This window comes from Oryzias melastigma, linkage group LG10 (assembly GCF_002922805.2).
Source record: "Oryzias melastigma strain HK-1 linkage group LG10, ASM292280v2, whole genome shotgun sequence".
Lineage (NCBI taxonomy): Eukaryota > Metazoa > Chordata > Actinopteri > Beloniformes > Adrianichthyidae > Oryzias > Oryzias melastigma.
This window is the reverse complement of record NC_050521.1, coordinates 1,882,784-1,898,144: the sequence shown is the minus strand read 5'-3', so window position 1 is coordinate 1,898,144 and position 15,361 is coordinate 1,882,784. Positions and strand designations below refer to the sequence as shown.

At 39.5% G+C, this 15,361-nt stretch overlaps 1 protein-coding gene across 2 annotated transcripts in view; it reads right to left on the bottom strand.

Moving 5' to 3' along the window:
• lingo2 (leucine rich repeat and Ig domain containing 2) overlaps positions 1 to 15,361 on the bottom strand; it is a 302,849-nt gene that overhangs the window by 243,107 nt on the left and 44,381 nt on the right. Inside the window, exon 2 of one of the 2 annotated variants that reach the window (XM_024283721.2) lies at positions 1,848 to 1,920. The exons of the other annotated variant lie outside the window; for it this stretch is intronic. The gene's annotated coding sequence lies outside the window, so the exon portion shown is untranslated. The remainder of the gene's footprint in view (positions 1 to 1,847; positions 1,921 to 15,361) is intronic. 2 annotated transcript variants of the gene reach the window in all.

The window sequence follows — 15,361 nt, the reverse complement described above, 5'->3', positions numbered from 1 at the left end:
ATTTTAGGGGGAAAGATAAGCATTACTGCAAAGTGGGGGTAGTGTGATGGTCTGGGACTGTTTTGCTACATGGGACCATGAATTCTGCCGTCTAAGAAAAAGTCCTGAAGTAGAATATCTACTTTTCACAACCTTAAGCAGAAGTGCTTATTACATTTATTAGACAAACATTATTCTGCATGGAGGAAGTGAAGATTTTCAGTAGAAAATTAATTTCTCAAAGTTTTCTAAAACTGCTGCTTCTGAGTTTTCTGCACTTTAATATGGTTTATTATTTCCCATAACCTGCAACTCCTGCCTATTTAGGTTGTCCTGGACATATATTTCCCTGCAATAAAGCTACATGCAGCCTGTGTTATTTCCCGTTTTAGTGCCCTCCGCACCCCCGTGAATGAGTACAGGGTTAATTTAACAGCACAGCAGCAGCGTTAAATATGGAGCTCTGCAACGCCGCGTCTCCAAAAAACAAATAATCCTATAAATACATGTTAAAAAGACGCTTCAAACCAGCATGGTGGGAGGCCCCTTTACAGGAATGTGATTAATTCAACACTAATATTTTAAAACACAGCTTTTAACATTTTATAAAACCCAATTTAAACAGTAAAAAATCTGCAAGTTTTAGGCTTTGAAATTAGGTTCTCTAAATTGCTTATTCTTTGTGTTATATTTAGTTTCTTTGCGACTTCAGCTAAATTCAAATCAAATTTTTGCTGTTTAACATCAGATTAAATTTTTTTAAGACTGAGTGGATAGCATTGCATTTCTTTTTCAGAAGAGTAAATTTGTGCACTTTTGCTGCCTTGTGTGAGGCTGTGGGAGAATGCAGAGGCCTCAGATATGTGACAAGACAAACAATGTTAAAAGAAGGGGCTCAGGTTGAGTCTGATTACAGATGTCACCACACTGTCAGCTTAGCACATTCAAGGACAAGAAAGCTCACAGCAGAATAACAGTGCTACAGAAGCTGTCAAGGTTACACCAAGAAAGGCACCAACTATTAAAAAAAATGTCAGCCCACTGTGGCACTCCGTATTGAAATCACACAGCCTGAACATGTCCTTCATGAAACAGGTTGTAGGATGTTGGCGGAAAAGTAAACATGTGATCCTGCATTAACCGCATCATGCTTCACTGTTTTCCATCCCGTAGCAGCACATCCTCTCCTCTCCGGCCCATGCAGTGCAATTTTTCCAATTGCCACAGTTGCTGGCATGGTCCTGTGAACATGCTTTTATCATGTTCAGCAGTGTCAGGGGGTGTTACGAGAGGATAGCTTTAATAGCTCTGTATTAATGCCTCTGGACTGAAATCATCCTGGCCAGCCCTTGTTTTGCCACACAGCTGAAGTATTTCATGTCAGGCAGCCTCTCAACAATCGCAGTTGCTCTTTCATCCGTGGGTACAGCTGGAATCTCAGGGCACTACATTTATAATTGTGATGACGTAACAAAAATGTCTGCATGGCAATGCAGCGTTCCACTTAAGATTTGCATGTAAAACAGCTTCAGCAAAGAAACTTTCTGAGACTTCACCAAAAATCTTTTACTTTAATTGTTGAGAATCGTTTCTTCAGCAAACACAAAAGAACAGCTGTATGTTGCAGTGAAATGGTGCGTGGTGCTGTCCTAGTTTAGAAAGCCACCCACGGATTCTAGCAGTGTACCTGCACATTCAGTTCTGTGTCATGTGTGTCTGCACAGTCTTTGAAGGAGAAATGTACATGTAAATGTATCCATTACTGCTACAATACCATGAAGTTAAAGGATATTTAGGATGAACCCTGAATGAAACCTCATACACTCCCCTGATGACATGCTTCAATTAACAACAAAAGGTGAACTTACAGTATTGTAGGAAAGACTGCAGCTGCATAACGCAGAAACCAGCATTCTGGACACGTGACTGCACAAACTCAGTCTAGAAAACACAAAAAAGGAAAAGGCGTTGTTAATGCACGCCGTCGGAATGAGCTGTGCAGCGGGATGTAACATGACAAGACAGAAACGTCAGAAGCTCTCAGAATGTCAGCACACGCCATGCTTGTGTAATGCACTCATCATCTACAAGGACGTCATGGACAAAAACTATGGCTGAAACACACACCCATCGGATATGATTGCATGTTATACTTTGAATATTCTATGAATCGTGTACATGTAACAGAAAGTGAAGAAAACATGTATTCAAAAATATGTTCTAGAAAACAAAATAGTCAAACTGCAGACTTATTATATCACCCAAACAAATTGATATATTTTCTGAAATAAAAAAAGCATCTCTAAATTAGATAGAAAACTGTAAAACAAATTTAAAGAGAACATTACGCTGGATTCAAATGTTTGCGTGATTCTGGGATTAGCGCCACCTGAGTGGTAGTAATTCTAAGTACTCTAAGTACAGATATAGCTTTTCTTTGTAGTTTATCATGTTCATGCTTATATCTTTATCCAATTTTCCTCATCGGATGAATAAAAGTATCTAACCCATCAACGTGAATCATCTGATTGTGAAAGTGGGTTTTCATATCGGTTTTGCGCCAATATCCAACATGCTACTAACATACAGTGTTGATTAACTGTGCAAACTCTGCCACAGAATCAGCAGATTTACATTGATTGCGTATACATTTTACTCTTGTAAAGTTTTGAATTTCGGACTGCTGACTTCTATTTAGAATCCACTGGAATTTGTTAATTTTGTGAATAGTTGAGTTACAGTAGTCAAAAGAATGTCAACACTATAGCCAAAACTCTGGTGTCAAAAGGTTGATCTCTTCTACACATAACAGTTACACATCTGCTGGCAGACACAAACTGAAACGCACACTCAAGGTAAAATGAAATGTTTCTACCAAGGTGGTATTCTTATCAAAAAGTAAAGCCGGAAAAATAAATCTGTTGTTGTGTATCACCTTTTTTCAAAAATATTATATATATACTGTATATATATATATATATATATATATATATATATATATATATATATATATATATATATATATATATATATATAATGTGTAAAGCTGTAATAAAGATTTTAAAAAGTCTAATCTATGGCATTACCATTCTGTCAATGATTGCGAACGAGGCGCTGCACTGGAGCAGATCTGTCCTTTTCCTGCTGAAATCCTGCTCCTGTGTGCAGAACAGCGCTCAGCGGGATAGAAGCAGAGTAATGAGCGCGTAAACACACATCAATGCTGCCTGGCCGCCCCGCCCCTCTTTGCTTCTGACTGGTTAATGACTGAATGATTTTACAGAAGCAGTTTTCAGTGGGTGTTTTTGACAGTTAAAGGCGGAGAGTCAATACCGCCCCTGAATAGCCGATTCTAAAGTTAGTCTGGTTGCTACCTGAGTCCCTTTTGTAATTGGTTAAATTCAAAAGCTAATCGCAAAAGCGTTGCTGGGCCAAAACTTGTTCTGCTCTTAACTATACTTTATTTCATGAATGTGGTTTAAATACATTAACATCCTCCTAAAACAATCAGCTAAAATGACACAATAAGAACAGAACTGTGTCATCAAAATGTGAATACATTTTTATCATTTGTAAAATATAAAAATGAAAATAAATGATGCATAATGTATATTGAACGTAAAAGAATAAAGTTCATAGTACTTTAAGAATAATTTTTTACAATGCGTGTAAAAATTTAGGAAAAATATATTTGCACTACAGTTGAATGACGCGATACAAAGAATAATGATTACTTAACATCCTTTTATACCAACTTAACCCTGCTCAGAGTCACAGACTTGCTGGAGCCTACTGTTGGACACACCCTGTACTGTTCACCAGTCCATCTCAGGGCCAAACAAAGACACACAACCACACAAACATTTACACCCAGGGTAACATTTAGAAACACCATTATACCTCAGAAACATGTTATTGGACTGTAGGTGGAAGAAAACCCAGACAGAAATCATGAATGCACCAAGAAACATGAAAAATCCACACTAAAAGGAACGAGCTGAGATTCAAACCAGGGCCCTCAGAGTGCTAACCACTACACCACCATGCAGCCTATATTCAATAATAAGTAACACTTTTTTTCTAAGCACGAACAGGTTTGATCGGTTACTCTGCACAAGGGAACTTGTCTTAGCTAAGACATCGGGCGTTTTAGAGCAGAGAGGAAAGGGTGCTTTGTTACGGTGTGCGCTCCAGTGGAGGCTTGGGAGGGCAGTCCGTGCAGCCGCCGGACTCAGGAGAGAGTTGTGTCTCCGAGCAGCTTCTGGACAGTGAATGAAGTCGCGGTGGCGGTTATTGAGTGCAAAAATACCGCTCAATGCAATCCTGAGAAACCGTGGAAACATTCATGTGAATTTGTGTTTGCAGTCGATTCCAGACAAAATTAAGGTTGATGTTAAGGAAAATGTGTTTTTGACGCCGCGGCCGCATCTGGTAGGAGCTGCTACCAGCTCTGTCTGTGGATATCTCACTTAGAATGAATGGAAGACACATACAATGTCGAAGAGTAAGGTTTATTTATTTTGATGAGTTCGACAAAAACATTAGTAATCATGTTTCCATGTTTGGGTTAAGATTGTTACTAAAAGATTTTCCCGGTACAGGGGGCTGTGTCTGTACGACAGCCGCTTCCGCTGTGTTTCTGTGTCTCTGCCAGAAGCTGAGTTCCTAATAGGTATGTGTGACGCACCAACCTGTCAAACTTCAGGTATTTACATTTTGACTGTGTCACCCAATTCGTGCCTCGACCCTCAAATCAAGCTGCTGGTAGACCTTTGCGCCGCGGCCGCAGGTCAAATTCTTCGTCGCTTCAATTCATCTCAGAGTGCACCTGTACCATTGATTTAACATTGGAGCTTGCCGCTTCTGCTGCACGAATCGTGTTCAGTGTGAATGCACTTTAAGTCACAACTGGATTTACGGGCACTTCCGTATCACCTGCACACCCTGTGCCTGTAGTCAGTGAGGAGCCAGTATGCAAACCCCACTAATGACCAGAGAATGATGTAAGGGCACCATACGACAGCATCACCCCTACATCACAAATATTTTGTTAAATACAGAATTAGACATATTATAATTTTAACAATAATAGTTATTGACAAAACTGGATTTTGATTTTTTACTTTTGTTACATAGATTTTCACATATTAGGAAATAATTGGACCGTTTTTACCAAAACTGTGTCTAGAATGGTAACAGATTTGATCCATAAGATAATTTTGTGATTGAATAATAAGGTGGACAAATCACAAACGAATAATCAGCCAATCAGAAAGGGGATCGATTCTCCGCCTCCTAACTGTCACAAACACCCACTCTGACTGCTGCATGTAATAGGCTGTGGAGAGCGCAGAGGGCGGAGCTTCGGGGTGTGTTCACACTCACGAGCAGGGTTTTATTTTACACTGCAGTTCACTCTTCAGACCCTCACTGCTTGCAGCTGAGCACCGTCTGCACACGCAGGAGGCAGGATCTTATCAGAAAGAGGACAGTTCTGGTCCTGAGTAAAAACCAGTTACGTTCACTCCGTTAAGGACATTATAAGCCGTTTGTGTTTGCTACACAAACGTGTTGGGATTCTGTGAACGCTCTTTTCTTCACACAGCATTAGGATTGTCATATAGAATTTAGGTCATCTGCATAAAGCTTTTCCTGCATAAAACTTTAATCAGTCGACACTCTTAGCTTTCTCTGGTTCATGCTGACTATCTCCATCAGTGAACCAAGACTTAACATTGGAGTTTAGGTATTTGAAAGCTGTGGTCTCAAATGTTTTTTTTAATTCTAAAGATCGGTTTTATATCCGTCAATATTTTAATTGGCCGGCCCTTTATGGGGCTGAAGTGGGCGTCCAACTTTTAGGGATTTTCTTTTTAAGCCTGAACTTTTGAGGGAAAAGTTTATCTTCACCCTCTGTAAAACATCTGGAGCGGCTTTTAACTTTATTTGTGGACTAGATTTCATGTAGGAACCATTAAAATGTGATTTAGATTTCCTTTAACCCACTGCGGTCCAAATAGAGTAAAAAAAACATACACCAATTTCGGCCTGGTCTGACTCTTAAGGTGGTATTTTTTTTCTAGATACAATAATAAATGTGATTCCACCATTTGATTAACCTTATCAGCAGAATCCTTGTAACATTAGACAGCCAGTTTCTGAATATTCTGAATGATTGGGCCCCATATGGTTTAAAAGTGGGTAGAAAATGTGGGCCCTGAATGGGTTCGTCCACTGTTTCTGTGGTGGCCCCACCTGTGTTTGCCCACATTGGCCTAAGTGGGCACTCAGTGGGTTGACTCGCTACGCTAGTCAGCCACCTGGTGGACAGTATAGCTTTTTAGTTTTTTAGTTAAATACACAGGAGCTATCTAACCCGCTACAACAGAACTCGCTAGGTCAATACAGCGGAGCTCGCTAGCTCACTAGCTCACTAGCATCCTACAGTGGAGCTTGCTAGCATGCAACAGAGGAGCTCACTAGCTTGCTAAAGAAGAGCTCATTAGCATGCTCCAGAGGAGCTCGATAGCTGGCTACAGGGGAGCTCACTAACCCGATACAGAAGAACTTGCTAGCATGTAACAGAGGAGCTAGCTAGCTCGCTACAGTGGAGCTCTCTATGTCAATACAACAGAGCTCGCTAGCTCACTAGCATGCTACAGTGGAGCTCATTAGCCTGCTAGAGATGACCTCGGTAGCTAGCTACTGTGGAGCTCACTCTCGATACAGAGGAACTCGCTAGCATTCAACAGAGGAGCTGGTTAGCACGCTGCTGTGTCCACCGGGCAGCTGGGTAGCGTAGCAAGCTAATCCACTAAGTTCCCGCAAGTTAAAATGGGCAAACACAAGTGGGGCCACCACAGAGACTGCAGACAAACCCAATTGAGGCCCACATTTTTGCCCACTTTTAAACCATATGGGGCTCACTTGCCCTCGCTGGCGGGGGAGGTATAGAGAATCCAGTAGTTTTCCAATAAAATGTTATAATCTGATTCTGAAGGAATCAGATTATAAATATAACAGAGAAAATGTAGGATGTGTTTTTTCTCTCTACAGCCCAGTACGAACTGTCCCACAGACTGGTACCGGTCTGCGGGGCGGGGTCTGGACTTCTGTTTTAGAGAGGTGAGTCCGATCAGAAATTGGAGTCAGTGGACTCTTTAAGGGAGGAACAAATCAAAATCACTCAGGCCTTTCCTACAAGCAACCAGGAAACTATGAATAGGCTCTAAGAGTGAGAGGACCAGAGGGAACAGAAGAAGAAACAGGGATGAGACTCCATTAGGAGGGAATCTGGAGATTGCAAAGGTCAGCAGAACTCTGGCTAAGAAATGAAACCGCACACAAAAAGACAACCTGCTAGCAGCAACACACTGTGTGTTACATCACCCCTGAACACAACCTGCTGAGAAATGCTAAACTAGCAGCAGCTCACACAGACTACACACCCACACAAAAATCTCTTTGTTCTTACCGTTGTGTTAATGTTTAGAGTAGAGTTTTATTTATGTTTGTTCCAAATTACAAAAGCTGTACTCCACATTTTCAGAAGAGTTTGATCAAGTATCCTCAGCACATTTCTCTATACCTCAGCCATCTGAAAATATGCTTACATCAATTTGTTCAGCGGGAAGACTGCAACTGTTGCTCTTTGTGAAGCACGACGCTCAAACTTGGAAATGCCAGTTTAAATAAGCTGAGGAGACAAGACGCACACCATGAGCAGCAGTGGTGGATCAAAATCAGGAACGCACGACATGAGAGCGCCGCTCATGACAACCCAATGAAAAAAAGACAATTCTCTGCTTTATTCTGAGATTTAAATCGGCAGATGTGCACACAAAGAAAGGATAAGAGGAGGGAAAAGAGTCCAGAGCATGAGGGAATATCTACAGTTCACTCAGTCAGTACACATCCTAGCTCCATTTTGACACAGAAATGTTTCATACATTAGAGTTAGCTTGTCTGATCAACTAAAATATATGTAAATAAAACATTTTTTGTTATGTTGGTGCATATTTTATTACTTTATGATCTCCATTTTTGTCTTGTCTGTGCTAAAATAAAAGCACATAGCTTGTACTCATCTTAAAGTCCCATCTTTTTACAGTTGTAGAAGTATTCCCAAAGGTCTTTAAATTATGATTATCGTCAAGGACAAAACCATTTCCTGCTTAGACAACAGGGGTCATGTTTTTTCATTCTTTATTCATTGATAACTTGGCATACATGCTAATTTAATTATGGACAAAATAGCATATTTCCCTTTCTCTTCGATTCTAACCACATAGCTCTGGCAGAAAGTTAAAACATTCCACATAACCATCTCTACCTATTATTAGTGGGGTCCCGCAGGGCAAAGTTCTGGGACTACTTCTCCTTGTATGTGGGCCATTTAGGTTTCATCATCTTTATCAAACAACCCTTTTATTTTGGAAGTTTTATTTGATTGACACATTATTTTATTGAACATTGACTTTTCACAAAAGGCTTTTCCGACTTTTTTAACCAAAATTCAGATGCTGTTCTCAAAAAAAGAGAGTTCTGCATTTATCTTTTATCATTTTTTTCTTTAATTTTAATCCAAATTCTCTATTCATGATAAAATCCATATTAACACTTGGATAATGAAAATAGGTCCATGGATGGGTTTCTGTCATCTGACTGCAGTCATCATGACAACAGTAACTTCTGCTGAATAATTGATGGGCCTGAAAGCTGTTTGGCGCAGAGATGAGCGTCGGCAGCTCAGCTATGAGAGAAAAAGCTCTAGAAGCTTCCTTTTTAACAGCAGAAAAGATTACCTTTGTCTATAGAATTGTCACAAAACCTAACTGTGTTCTGCCAATACTCTTCCATGGCTGAGTGGTGAAATCAAGAGAAGACAATAAGTCGAGGTTGCCTGACTCAACTATGTCACCAAATGAAACAAACCTTCATTGACACAATGGACCACAGTTTTACAGAGTCAGGGTGGACAGATGGACATCAAAACGCTTGATTTGTCTCCGTTTCTGATGCTAGGACAATCAATAACAAGGACACACAGTTAAGCTTAAAACGGAACAGAATCTCTTAGTAGAACAGCTACTCTCCAACTGTAAGTAATTGTCATTTTCCATTTAAACTGCTTAAGACTTTCATCCCAAAGCATCCACGAAGAACAAACACACAAGTCCAACGCAAAGATTTGACTGCAAGACAATCCAACAACATAGAGGTTTTTAATCAGTGCTGAAGCTGCAGGAGAAAAATTGCCATCAATCTTTAACACGTTTGAACAGGATGACAATACTGACTGACATTTAATAAAACGTCTGGATCACATTCCTGGTAATTAACTTCCCTGTGGGGCCTTTGCAGAATATTTTCTGGAGCAGATTTCAATTTAAGTTCTTTGTGTAAGCTGACTGGAAAAGGAGCTTTAAGTATAGAATAAATGCTGTAACACGTGATACCTATTTTCGGTTACATAAAACATTTTTTTGTTGCTTGGAAATCATCAATATGGAAGTTGATCTGCAAAAAAAGAGAGAACTTTGTCTAATTTTCCTTTAAAAATGTGGTTATATAACAGCAGCTTTCTGCCTTGCAGCTCCAACCAGGTTACGGCTCCAGTCTTTTTATTGCAACTTCTACAGGGAGACAAAACTTGGCCTCCAAACCTTCATATTTGTTTGTTATCTTCTACATTGCACTTATTTTTTCATTTATGTGCCCTTATTTCTTCTGGGCTCACAAGTTGTAGTTTTGTAAATCACATTCTTTATACTGTGATTTTTTTTTTTTTTTTTTGTATTACATAGCAATCCTGACATTTTTTACTGAAATGTATTTATTTTTGAGCTGTTCCTCTGATGAATTCGTTCCAGGTCCTATCCATCCTCCTCAATCACTTTATTTATAAATCACTTTTTATTAAGATGCAGTTGAACACATAAAGACCTACATAAACATTAGTTAAAACATAACGCATTACATTAACGGCAACGACAATAAAAGACAGAGATGAAAAGAAAAGAAACAGGATCTAACATCTTCATCTTAGTCCCAGGCGATGCTGGAGCCTATCCAAACTGCTTCAGGGCGAAAGGCATGGCACACCCAGAACAGTTTGCTACTCCATCACAGACCACACCGACACATTCTCATCTCCAACTTTTCACATCTTGTCGTTTGGTTAGGGGTTCTTCTGCATCACTTTTAGACATTTTGGGTCTCCCCAACTCGTAGTTTCTTGAAGTGATAGCTGTTGGTCTCCAACCTCAGGGCAGCAAACCAGAACCGGTCCAGCACGGGGATGTGGAGGGTGCCGGGTACCCTAACCCGGTACCAGTTCGCGTCCGGACCAGTCCCGGGCCCGGTTCGCACCCGTTACTGGTCTGGGTCTGGTTCCATGTCTGGTTCCACATCTGAACCTTGGCTAGGGTTAGGGTATTGGTTCTTGGTTTGGGTACAGTATTGGACTTCCTGAGGAGCAGTCCACTCCAGTACTGCATTCGGTACCACGTCCTGAGGGTTTTGCATTCCCTTGATTTTGACCAATACCCTAACACAGCACTGGTACCCTTACCCGATACCAGTTTGCGTCTAGTACTATGTCCGGGCCCGGTATCGGTTTGGGTCTGGTACCATGTCTGGTATCACATCCGGTGCTGGGCTAGAGTATTGGTTCTGGTTTTGGGTACCGGTATTAGATGTTTCTCGAGGACCAGTCCGCTTCCGGTACTGCATCCGCTACCACAACCCAAGGGTTGCGAACCCTTGATTTTGACCTATACCCTAACCCAGTACCGGTACTCTTACCCGATACTGGTTTGCGTCTAGTACCATGTCCGGGCCCGGTTTGCACCCGAAATGGTTCGGGTCTGGTACCATATCTGGTACCACATCTGGTGCTGGGTTAGGATTAGGGCATTGGTACTGGGTTTGGGTACCGGTATTGGACGTTTCCCAAGGACCAGTCTGCGTCCGGTACTGCATCCTGTACCGTGTCCCGAGGGTTTATGTGTATCCTTGATTTTGACCGGTACCCTAACCCTGTACTGGGTTAGGGTACCTCATCTGGGCCTGGTTTGCACCCGGTACTGCGTCTGGTACCAGTTCAGGACCAGTACCGCTTTTGGTTTCGGTTTGGGCCCAGTACCCTCTCCGGTATAGCGCCTGGTACCATGTCCTGAGGATTGCTGACCCTTGATTCTAAAAACAGCCAGCACATCAAAAAACAATGAGATGAGGACACCCAAATCATCAAAAAGTGACCCAGAGGGGTCCTTGACCAAACGTCAATTTGTGACGACGGGATTGAGAATGTGTTGTGCACACAGACACACTTCCTCTCATTTAAAGGTCACTTTGGAATTTTGAGGAGTATGTGGGAGGAAGCGGAAGTCGGGTAGAGCATGGAGAACATGCAAACGTCTTAGAGAAAGAGTCCAGCTGGGATTTGAACTAGAACCCCCTCACTGTTAGGCAACAGTGCTAACCGCTGAGCTTATACTGAATTTTAAAGCAAAAAGCAAATCTTTGGGTCTTGACTGTCTCTATAGTTTGAAAGTAATCCACTGTGTGTGAGGCACGGTTCTATTACCAAATCAGCCAAAGAGTCAACCACAATCCACTGAAACCTGTAGGGAGAGCTGTCACCCCCAGCCCACAAAAACAAACACTTCACATTGATGTAGGTCTAACAGCTGTTGTGTAACTAAATATCACCAGAAATTCTAAAATGCTGATTAACTGATCCATTGTTCTGTAAAAGTGATGAAATTCCCTCAACCAACATCTAACCCGTCTGCAAACTTTTATCAGGTTAAGATCCATCGTTTTGAACTGCATACCTTAAAAATTTTGAATTACAAAGTAACTTCAAATGTTGTCTTAATCCAGTCTTAAAACATGAGCACACTGTTAACACTGTTAACTCTATTAGTGTTGGGAGATGAATGAAAAACCCCAATAAAGACAAACTTCTCAGCAATCAAATATGATGAATATGTAAACAATGTATTGTTTTAAAATGCAAAAACAGCTTTTATGTTATTAAACACAAGCTGTGGCTATCAGTTAGAGAATACATTCTTACCAGACATACATGATATCAATAACAAAGTTTTCCATTAATTTTGGTGTGTGGGGTAAACTTTAATTATACTAGTTTTTCCAAAAATATGTCAAAAAATATCACTGAGTTGTTTCCAAGTTTCCAAATGCTTCATAAAGACCCAGAATTTAAGCAAAAAAACATTTATAAAAAATCGTTGGCATGTCTAAACACACTTAATCCTTCTCTGTATTTCCATTAGCATTGATCTTCACTTGATCCTTAAACCTATTAAGGTCAATGTTTAAAGATCCATTTGATCATGACAAATGTCTATTTCTTAAATTACTGGTGTACAAAAATAAAAGCAAACACAAAGAACCTGCTCACCTTGATGTGGCTGTTAGATCAACTTGAAAAATGGGTTAAGTGTAAAAATATAGTTTTGCTATACCATGGAACACGGCAGGGATGATCGTTGACAGTTTAATGGCATGATTCCTGGGAAACAGAGACATTTTTAATCCAGGGAGCACTTAAATTGTTCTCTTTAAAAAAAAAAAGTGACAGTCCGTTACGAGGTAATTGCTCACTCAGAGCACTTTTAAAAGCTCGATTTACTTACTTAACCAGTCTGACTTCTTTAAAGACAAAATTGACAAGTTGATAGATTTCTTACCCAAATTAGAAGCTTGTTCCCTGTTTTTTTTTTTTTATTTAATGTATTTATTAGCCTGCTGTGATGTATGTTGAACTGTCCTTTGCATAAGTAATAATACAAACACAAAGCCAGTTCTACTGTCATTTCTTGAAATCTGTACCAGGACTGATCCGAAAAGATAAAACCGTCTATTATTTCAGCTTAATCAGAATAAAAGGTAGTGAGTACAGATGTTTTTGACAGCTTAAGACTTTTTTATAATATGAAAGTGCCAGCAGACGGGGCATGAAGAAAGAGAAGGAAGGAAATATCTGTAGGTCATAACCTATATATTCTCTCCTAGAGATTAAAGCTTTCATACGCACAGAGTGGATGAAGCACATGAATAATTATCATCCTCCTACTCAACCTTTGAAATAAAAGTTGACCATAATTACAATATTTTAGATTATAATACTCTTTTACATTTTTACTTTCTTGTTGAATTGTCCGACAGCCATCAAACTCAAATACATGAATAGCTTTTCTTACAGATAATGTGTTTAATTCCTGATTAGCTAAATTTTTCCTGCTTATTACTGAAACTGTCAGCTCAAAGAGCTTCAGATGTTGAATAAAGCTGAAAAAGTAGCTTTTATGTGAGATTAGTAGTGCTATTGAATTAGTAGTTAATTAGTTGCATTCCCCTTCAGTGATTTGGGAAACTGTTGTTATGTGATTACATTTCCAACAAAAAAGGACTGTGTTCCTTTATCAGAGGCTCGTACGGCTGGAATGTTTTATCAGCACATCTCTTTAACCGACATTGTTTCTAGTTTAGAAATGTTTCCCTAATTTCGCTTTTCCCTATTCGGTTTTACCTGATATAAGAAAATTGTTTTGTTTTTTGGGGGGGAAATTCAAATCTGCAAACTCTGCAGATTAGTGGAACAGCAGGGTCATTTTAACAATAAATTCTATTTAAGACTAAGACTGTGGGAGACGTGCAGATCAGTTTCTCTGAAGCAGAAAAAGGGTAATCTTGCAGGTTTGAAGCAGATGGATTACATAGTGATATAAATAGCCTGGGGAAAGAAATTTCCCCGTGTTGTGCTTTGTTTCCCAGCCTAGTTTCTGTATTAAAGGCCTCCTAAAAACACAGGTGCCTCCTGAGTCTCCTTGCAGTTGACCTTGATTTTACCATCGTACCTCTCACCACACAAGAACACAGAACAAGTGGATTTAATTTGGTTCATCCAAATACAGAAAAAAACGAAATAATTGTGCTTTTTTTTATTGCAGATGTTTTTTTGTATTGTGAAATTTGATGTATTTCTCTCTTCTCACTTACTCTTTATCACTGTCTTTTGTTTTAACTGCCTTAATAAGTGTTCATGATGGTATTTGTATCATTGTTCGGTTTTAAGGATGTACACACATCAGTTTTACTGATATTTGTAGCTTCACAGACTTTGTTTCAGTGGCAGTTGTGCTTTTCTGAAATGGAAAGGTTTTTGTATTTTTGCAACCCTGGACAGACAAATCCCTGGAATTCGCTTTTCTATGCTAGTTTTATAAATCTCAACAGCATTTTCCAAATCCTCATAACGTATTTCTTCACACTATGACTACTTAAAAGCTTTATTAAAAAAAAAACAACTACTACAATGCCCCTTATAATCTGGACTTCAAAATATTTGGATTATTCCACTGCAAAAAAGGTTGCTGTTCTGGTTAATAACTCCTAACGCAGTGGAATGAATCCATAGCAGCCAACGTGTAGCGGTGTTGAACTGTGTTTTTTTGTGTTACTATCTAGGTTGAGAGTTAGCTTAGTCATAGTAGCATTTGTTTATGTGGTATCAGGTGTTACAAACAAGGTTGGGAGTTACAGTTGTTATTAATAAGCAAACATAGCTAATATTTCTAACATAGATGACACATAACATGTTTCAAACAAGTTCTAGAGTTCCTGTCTCCCTATGACATTTTTTTATTTTTAACAAACGTAGCCAGTAATGTTTTAATTAAGATTATGACATTTTTAACCAAAATTCCACAACCTAAATGTCTTAAAAAGCCATTGTTCAAGTGCATCTGAAGCCTGTTTCTAAAATCTCCTGAGGGGGCGTGGCTTTTAGAGCTTAGCTGAGCAGCTCCGCCCCTGATCCTCTCTGTCTGATTATGATAGCTCTGTGTCTCGCTAGCGTAAATCTTCACCGCTGCTACATAGAAATGTCCATCAATAGTATTACAAGTCATTAAGATAGGAATGTGTGAGACTACTTTGTGCTAAAATGAAAGATTTTACTAATACAAAAAAAACTGTTAACCTATAACACTGTAAAACAATACTTGATCTTGTAACTGCCTGCTCAATCAAACAGTAAAGCTTATTTTGAAAAACTACTATAAACATTAATTGTGTGTATTATTCCCTTAAGGTAAAAAGCAGAAGGAAGAGGAATGCTATTTTTTCAGTGATTTTGTCTTGGTAGGGTTGTTAAACGGTCAATAATGGAATATATTAATCTCCTGTATTTCCAGCTTCTTCACGGCCCAACATGCTCGACAGTCACAGGTCTGTTCAACCATTGACAAATACACCAACGATAACCAACATAAGGGGATGTAGTCGGCATGTAAGAAAATAGCAATTCAGTGAAATATTGCAATAATTTATTTGGAGATAAAATACT